This window comes from Argentina silus, assembly GCF_951799395.1.
Source record: "Argentina silus genome assembly, chromosome: Y".
NCBI classification, from domain to species: Eukaryota; Metazoa; Chordata; class Actinopteri; order Argentiniformes; family Argentinidae; genus Argentina; species Argentina silus.
In genome coordinates this window covers 46,425,201-46,432,358 of record NC_139654.1, presented here as the reverse complement: position 1 = coordinate 46,432,358, position 7,158 = coordinate 46,425,201, and the positions used below count along the sequence as shown (strand labels likewise).

The following is a 7,158-nucleotide window of genomic DNA, read 5'->3' as shown; positions in this document are numbered from 1 at the left end:
TCATATTACTGTGATTTAATTGATATGTTCTTTAACCCCTCCTCCTCTGAACTCTCCGTGTGTAGGTTCAGTAAGGAGAACAAGGAGAGCATGGACCCATACACCTACATGCCGTTCGGGTTGGGCCCACGGAACTGTATCGGGATGCGATTCACTCTGGTATTGATGAAACTGGCGATGGTGGAGATTCTACAGAGGTTCAACTTCACCGTCTGCAAAGAGACAGAGGTGAGACAAAATAATGATACAATGATTGTAAATATAATTTTGTACCTATGACTTTGTTGCGTTTCTATATGTAGCAGAGGTGATTTTGGAATCACACTCGCGTGATGAGGTAGCCCTGCCTGAGACATGTAAACTGAAGTGTCGCCCTCAGACCTTGAGGATGTCCTCTTGGCTTAATAGTAGCGTTTGTGTCTTCCACATGGGAGACCCGGGTTTGAACCCCCATACTACAATTCTGTACTTGCGTACTGCATGAGTATGTACTCCCCATTTAATTTCCCAGATTGCATTTTTCAGTACTAGGCGCCAATCATCCTCAGTATAGGCTACCTACTAAATGATGGAAGTGTGAGATTTAAAAAAAAGCTATTTGTATTTCTGCAAAACTCCCTCGAGACTTCATAGGGCCATTTTAATGTATGTCGACCCAAGAGAGGTTGTCCAGGAGTTTGAGTTTATTTGAATTTATAGTGCAATGCTACCCGAACGTAACTGTGACACTGTGTTAGGTAACATTCATAGTGTAACGCTGACATCTGTTTTACTCGTTCCTTCATACTTTAACTGTGTGTCAACTCTCACCAGATCCCCATTGAGATGGACCTGTTCCGCTGCCAGGAGTCCAACGACAACCAGCTCAAAGCAGACAGCCAGTGATGAGGACCTGCCCTGCTGCAGGTCTCTCAGTTATTATGTTACACATAGATCTAGGATCAGCCCCAACACTGGCTACTTTCAAAAATGGGAAAAAATAAAAAAAAGGGCTTCGCTTTTGCCTTAAATTGAAACTAAATTGGCGCTAATAATTGCACTGTGACCCTAAAATGCACTGTGACTTTTATTCTTTTTTTTATGTCTTTTATGCGTTTTTATTCTAATTTTTCTTTCATGCTCTTTCCTTTTTATCTATTTTACGTAAAGCACTTTGAATTGCCTCTGTGTATGAAATGTGCTATATAAATAAACTTGCCTTGCCTTGCCTTGCCTCGCCTCGCCTCTGGGCTCTGCTGCTACTGTATGCTGCTCTCTTTGTATCTGTCTATTAGTGGAGGTCCAGGACTCGTTGTACAGAGACAGTTGTTGTCTGTCGTCTGCAGTGCAGGGATTTGCATGTGACTTGTGTATGTTTTGTACTCGTCTGGTAGTGGGTCTCTATCATCACGCTAAAAACGTGTGTATAATCACAAACTAAATCATAACATGAGAATGAACAACATGCCATCAAAACATGACAATAAATAGGTGTTAGATTAGATTCAACTTTATTGTCATTGTGCAGAGTACAAGTACAGAGACAACGAAATGCAGTTAGCGTCTAACCAGAAGTGCAAAAAAGCAGAAAAGTGCAATGTGAACAATATATACAGGTAGAGCAGTATAAGCAATATATGAGCAGTATAAGTAGTGCAGTATAAGCAGTATATGAGCAGTATAAGCAGTATATGAGCAGTATAAGTAGTGCAGTATAAGCAATATATGTATTAACAGTAACATTATAAGCAGAATAAATATAGAATGCAGTATGAACAGTATAAGCAGTATATGAGCTGTATAAGTAGTGCAGTTACCAATGTATTGGGTCTATCTATGGGTATCGTAGTGCAGCAGTAGTCAAAATGTACCTGCATTTTATCGGTTGAAGTGCCATCTCATCTGTCATAAGATTTGACTTGTAAAACTGAAAAGTAGGATACAACTAATAGCCTAAATGTATAAACACAGGCCACAACCAAAAAACAACATGGGAAAATCGTTTACGCATCCTCTGCAGCAGGAACAGTGCAGAGAAAAAGTATGTACAGTAAACCCCATAACTGAATACACTTCATACGCTTCAGCGCGACACAGAACGCCTATACTGCAACAAAGTAAAAAGATGAGACAGACACGTGTCTTCAATAACTTGCATGTTTAATCAAAATACAAGCATTCGGCACATCGTTAACTTGTAGGAAAGTTTAATCAGGTTTTATCAATTGTATTATTTTAAATGTGAAATAAATAGCATCAGTGCAGAGGCTATAACACACTACAAAAGTCACATTAAATCACGGAAAGTAGGCTAGGCTAATTAACGGAACTATATGAATATACAGCCCGAGCCCAGTCCAGGGTTCTGAAAGCGACAAGTAACAAGTGTGCCCATCAACGGTCTAGATATTAGGCCTATAGGTAACATTTAGTCCTCCACTTTATATCACAGCCAGTATAACGTTTAAAATGACTACAAAACAAAAGCAATATAGTCTACAGTGAACGGCGCATTGTCCATTTGTCATACATGTCCAAACAGACCTGCTCACTTGAATAGGAAAGTAGCGCGGCGGTTCGTTGCTTCAGCAAACCTCTCGATGACTTTACTGTTGAAATCCATCTGTCCCTGAATCAATGCATTTTCAATGGAAAGCATGTCAAGGCCGTTCAGTCGCTGGTGTCTGTTCTGTTCTGACAGATGTATAATGTCTTTGAATCCAGCCGATGCCCAAATAGTCTCCACCAAAAATCATACATGGGAAACAGAACAGCGCATGTTTCGAGGTGGTAGCGGTTAGCCATCTCTTTTTGTCAAACCATTCCTGTTGGCCCTAAACGTTTTATCTCCAACTTCTCTTCCAAAGGCAATGTACTGAACCGCATGGTCAACAAATAATCTACACGATTCATTGTGAAAACTTTAGCTAGCTAGCATTAGCGATAGACGTACAGTAGATGAACTGAATTGCTTTGTGATTATTTCCTGTCATGTCAGACCAAGTTAACGACATTAGCGTTTAATAGTTTTTCGCCACCTGTTGCTAGGCAGAATTCATACCCAATATAATTTGCGTGAGGTTTTCCCTGCTTACGCCAATCACGCTCACGTTGTTCCCCTCGCAACGATGGGGCAAGAGTGCTCCGCTGCCCCACAGCAGAAAGACGGGACAGGGAGCGCAGTCCGCACACACTAGTAATTACTAGTAATTAGTAATTACTCCAAAAACAGCACTATACGGATTATGAGTCAAGTTTATTATATGTATACACACCAATTTCACCATTTAATCTATTTTGTATTAAATATAAAATACTTATTATTATTACTAATTAAAAATATGACTAATAATTGTTTCGTATTTGTAATGTACTTTATGAGACTTTATGTTTGTAATGTACTTTATAAAGAAAAAAAACCTGTATATCCCCAAATTTGATTCTATGCAATATGTTTTTTCAAATGTTGTATTTGTCTTGTAGGCTACTTTTGTGTAAGCCGTATATTGTGGGTAAAATGCACTATAAATTCAAATGAACTTAAACTTAAATGTGTATTGCAGTGGAATCCTAACTCGAGATCCGCGTGTAAATCGAATCAATTTCCCATTGACATGAATGCAAGATTTACGCGTTGCTATTGGTATCATTATGACGTTGATATGTACACAGAATTGAGAATGTTCTGCAATAATACACAAAGTTCTTGAACTTTTAGTTCAGTGGCATAACGAGCTAAGACGCAACCTGAACCTGTGCAATCAGTATTACCAGAGTGAGATATAAAGAGATTATAACCGGAAGATTCGGCGCTTATACACAGCCTACTGACTGAGGTAGGCTAATGTAGGCCAGAGATGTAGTATAGTTGACATATAGTATAGTTTTATAACACTTGTATTTGTAAATACTTGAGACGGCATAGGCCGACTACCTTTACAGCATTTGGACAAGGGACGCGTAAAAATGTCACTGAGAGATATCTGTCACTAGGAGATGATATTCCCATTAAGTCGAATTCAGCGTTGGATATTTCTATATGCCTAAAAACTCACATCTTTAGAAAGGCCTTCCTTTAGGTCCTGTCCTCTTGTTGTTGTTAGTGTTTTGTTTGTGTTTTTGTTTGTGTGTCTATTGCACTCAACTGCACAGGCTTTGAAATTGTCGGCTACAAATGAAAAACACATTCCAAATCAAATATATTTTTTATTATTATTAGAGACCTAAATGCATGAATTGAATTAGGGCTATTTTAATTTTGCGGAGGTCTTCTGCTTCTTTGCCTATAGGCTCCTACCTGTACCAGGCCGATTCCAGTTAATAAAATGTGCCCATTATATGGCCACTGATATTTGACCTGTTGACCACAATTGTAGGCTATATTTCAAGGCGTGTCAACAAACATAGCCAGCCAACCCACACTGGAAGCTTTTGCTGACTCTAACATAGGCCTCTGACAGGACCAAGTCACTTCGAACCATTGCATCGAACGCTGATAAGAGTTGTTAGCCAGTGAATTACCATGATAGTAATTCCAAACCCATTATGACGCCAGCCGAACGCACATTATAGATAATAACATTTCTTTGCTGCCAATCGGTGTACTGGTATTTGTTGACTGATTCAGAAGGGCAAACTCAAAGATTGTTATCCCTTTCTCATTTGGGGAATCTTTCTGACATTCCTGTTGCATTATAGTATGGGTGTGTGGAGATTATTTCAATCATTTTTGTTTGTGTTCTATCTACTGTAGGTGCATAAAAACAATGGAGGTGAAAATATATATGAGTATTGAGGATATTAGGAAGGAGCATGAGAGGATTAAGACAGAGAAGGCAGAGTTTGAGAAAAAGATAGAGGAATATGAGAAACAAAAGAGAAGGGACCAAAAAGTTAGGCAGAGGGAGGAGGAGATCCTGGCCAGAAAGGCAGAAAGACTGCAGGAGGACAGGAATGAGTTCAATAGGGAGAGGGAGGAGATGGACAGTGGGATCAAGATCCTCATGATGGAGATTGAGAAAGAGAAGGAGTCCTCAAAGGAGATACTTAGAAAGGCTGAGAAGGCAGAGGCAGAGTTAAATATGATGAGGAAGGAGAGTGTGAAAATCCAAAGAGACTGACAGAAGGTGGAGCAAGAAATGCTCAGGATGTGGAAGGAGAAGGAGACATTTCTCAAGGCCAAGAAACAGATGGAGAAAGAGATGGAGAAAAATATGGTGGCAGTCAAGAGGAGAGAGGCCCTGGTGATGGAGGCCGAAGAAAGACTTAAGCTGAGCAAGGAAAAAGAGAAGGAAGAGCAGGAGATGGAGACCTCAAAGGAGATGCTTAGAAAGACAGAGAAGGTCGGAGCAGAGTTGCAAATGATAAAGAAGGAGTGGATGAAAATCAAAAGAGACGGGCAGAAGGTGGAGCAAGAAATGCTCGAGATGTGGAAGGAGAAGGAGACATTTCTCAAGGCCAAGAAACAGATGGAAAAAGAAATGGAGGCAGTCAAGAGGAGAGAGGCCCTGGTGATGGAGGCCGAAGAAAGACTTAAACTGAGCCAGGAAAAGGAGACGCTAGAGGAGGAAAAGGAGACCTCAATGGAGATGCTTAGAAAGACAGAGAAGGTCGGAGCAGAGTTGCAAATGATAAAGAAGGAGTGGATGAAAATCAAAAGAGACGGGCAGGATGTGGAGCGAGAAATGCTCAAGATGTGGAAGGAGAAGGAGACATTTAAAAAGGATAAGAAACAGATGGAAAAAGAGATAGAGGCCATCAAGAGGAGAGAGGCCCTGGTGATGGTGGCTGAAGAAAGAGCGAAACAGAGTCTGGAAAAAGAGAAGCTAGAACAGGAGAGGGAGACATTGAAGAAGGTGAGCATGGTGACGATTAGAGAGATGGTAGAGAACCTATAGACTAAGTAGATGAAGGTGATTGTTGCTAGCTTTACTATAGCATTTAGTCCATGACCTTCAACTCTCAGTTGAATTTGTCCAATTCTTGTCTCACCTTGCACTCCCCTCTGATGTTACTTTTTTAATTTCAGATGAACGATGGCTCCAGATATGCCCCAACCCTCATGTTCTTGTTGAGAGCGACTCCTCTGATGGCTCAGCTGGTACACAATCAGGCAAACCAGGGGACGAGCCTTTCTGTCAAAAGCCTTGTTGATGTGGCCCTGGCTGAGAGCGTGTGGGGGTGCAGAGATAAGACAGGGGACTGCACATGCCGACACCGTTAGCCTGGAAACCTCAACACAATTGGCCGCTATTTAGGGATACATAGCAAATCAATTTATATAGTTGTCTTAAGTTCAATAAATTAAGTTGAACATTAAATTAAATTGACTTCCTTTCTCTACCACTGTGACTGCTTGTGGCATTTATTATTATAGAAAGTCTTACTTGTGATGACCGTGATGTAGCTATTTATTTTAAGTCGCTCTGGATAAGAGCTTCTGCTAAATTACTCAAACGTAGGCCTGAAGTACATCAGTAAAATAATGTATCCATTTCCTGTTAACCATCTCTAAACCCTAGATGGCAGTATTTACTCTTACACCAGAAACGTGACCAGTTGCACGTGTGGATGCAGAAGAAATAGCCTCCCAGTCTGTTTCTGCAAGGAACTTCTAATTTATGGATTCTGTACATTGTTTTATGTTGAGAGTCTTGTCAAGTCTGAATATCTTAGAGTTGGGGTTTGTCCTCTACCTCCAAATATAAACGAGGACAATCACTTTGTTTTTCATACAGGTACCACTATTGTATGTATTTCTATAATCTATGTTTCTATTACTTTACCATACTATGAAACTAATTGAATATGTTTTTAAGCGTCCAAAAAGCATTGATACCAGCACTCCAAGAATCATTTTGCGTTGCTGCTGCAGCAGCCGCGCAATGTCAACACTTTACACACGCACTGGTGTAGCATGTAACATTAAAATCCATCAACTTCATATCACACCATTGATGATTGGTGAACTTGTTGGATCAGTTAAGGCCTGTGCCAGAAATCAGTACACACACCAATCACACAATGGGACTATAACAGGCACATACACTGCATTCTGAAAGTATTCAGACCCCTTCACTTTTTCCGTATTATGTTATGTTACAGCCTTATTCAAAAATAGATGAATCTACACACAATACGCAATAATGACAAAGGTGCTTCAACAAAAAACGTAAAGGG

General features: G+C 40.2%; 1 pseudogene across 1 annotated transcript in view; it reads left to right on the top strand.

The window, feature by feature from the left end:
• LOC310824156 (cytochrome P450 3A27-like) overlaps positions 1–6,446 on the top strand; it is a 237,517-nt pseudogene extending 231,071 nt beyond the window's left edge. Inside the window, exons 3-4 of the transcript in view lie at positions 66–228; positions 6,441–6,446. The product of the transcript in view is annotated as a cytochrome P450 3A27-like (transcript). The remainder of the gene's footprint in view (positions 1–65; positions 229–6,440) is intronic.
• Positions 6,447–7,158: the final 712 nt, after the last annotated feature.